The sequence below is a fragment of the Chrysochloris asiatica genome, unplaced genomic scaffold (assembly GCF_000296735.1).
Source record: "Chrysochloris asiatica unplaced genomic scaffold, ChrAsi1.0 scaffold00112, whole genome shotgun sequence".
Lineage (NCBI taxonomy): Eukaryota > Metazoa > Chordata > Mammalia > Afrosoricida > Chrysochloridae > Chrysochloris > Chrysochloris asiatica.
This window is the reverse complement of record NW_006408630.1, coordinates 6,292,529-6,294,390: the sequence shown is the minus strand read 5'-3', so window position 1 is coordinate 6,294,390 and position 1,862 is coordinate 6,292,529.

Below are 1,862 nucleotides of genomic sequence, written 5' to 3'. Positions count from 1 at the left end.
TGATCATTTTTTCCACCTCTTTAAAGAATGACATTGGAATTTGGATTGGGATTATGTTATATCTGTAGACTTCTTTGGGGATTTATAAATCCTGTGACATCATGAGTCCAGATGTGGAGCTGTGGCTTAATGTGCTAGACAGCAAAGTCTGTTTGAACTGCAAGGTCAGTGCTTCAAGCTCACCAGTGGCTCTTTCGAAACCCTATACAGGGTCATTATGGGCTGGAACCAACTCGATGGCAATTAACAACAACAACAATACTGAAACTATATTCTAAGTTAATGTTGGTAAAACTGCAGTTTAAATATTTTAGGATAATTATATTCTAGCCAAAGATTTTTGTTTGCTTGCTTAATTTCAGAAGCTTTTATACCAAGGTGATTTCTAGTTGGCTAATAAATGCTTATGAGCATTTATTTTAATAATGTTATTTGAAAAACAAATGATGACATCAAAAAGTTCTTAATCACTTTAAGTATATGCTGACAGAGGTCACATATATTGAGGCCACTTGGTCATTTCAGTGACAAACCAGAGTTGACTGGCACAGTGGTGAGAATTGATAGTATACATCTCTGCCCAACTTCTTGTTCAATGAGATTATGCAGATTACTTTAAACCAGTCGTGATAAAATATTTATGCAATAGTAATGAGCAGTTGGAGTCCTGGTGTGGCGTTGTGGGTTAATGTGCTGGCCTGCAAAGTCAGTTTGAAACACAAGGTTGCTGTTTCAAGCTCACCAGCTACTCCTCAGAAACTCTGTACAAGGTTGTGATGGGTTGTAACTGACTCGAGGGCACTTAACAACAACAATGATTAGCAGTTACTACAAATTCAGAGATATTCTTGTGGTTTGCCAGAAAATTATTGACATTGTGTTAAATATTTTTTGACTAATAAAATCCTTTATAACATTTAAAAAAACATTTTAATGTGTAAACCCAATGATTATTAGAATGTTTAATATCTTATTTCTTGGAATTTTCTATATTGTTATTACTTCTTCTTGGATCAACTATCAAGACTCATGGAAGCAACAGTCAAGAAATAGAACGATGTACTGCATAAGGCAAAACTGCTGCACAAGACCTTTTTAAAGTGTTGAAAAACAAAGATGTCAGCTTGAGGACTAAGGTGCACCTGATCCAAGCTATGGTATTTTCTGTAACCTCCTATGCATGTGAAAGTGAGTAAGGAAGTCCATAGAAGAATTGATGCCTTTGAGTTATGGTGCTGGAGGAGAATATTGAAAATGCCATGGGCTGCCAAAAGAACCAGCAAATCTGTGTTGGAAGCAGTGCATCCAGAGTGCTCCTTGGAGGCCAGGATGGCCAAACTTTGTCTCTCATATTTTGGACATATTGTCAGAAGGGATTAGTCACTGACGAAAGATATCATGTTTGGAAAGGTGGAGAGTCAGAGAAAAAGAGTAAGTCCCCTAGTGAGATGGCTTGGCAAAGTAACAGCATCAATGGCCTCAAGTGTGGCAACAATTGTGAGGTTGGCCCAGAACTGGGCAGTGCTTTGTTCTGTTATGCATAGGGTCACTATGAGTCGGAACGGACTCAACAACAACAACAATACGGTTGTGCTTCATCTCTCATGCCTTTCCATGACAGTATTGGAGTAAAGCAGCCTTAAACTTATCATTCCTTTTGTCAAAAATCTAGTTTTATGTTTTTAAAACATTAAAAAAATAATAATAAAAAGAGAAGCGGATAACATAAAGTGAAGCAATTCAATAATTTTATAACTACTTTAGTTTTACATCCTTACTCATTCTCATTTACCAACTTCAATTTCAAGGAATTAAAACTTTACCGTTAATCACTTCTGTATTTTTTTCTGATAAATCTGTAA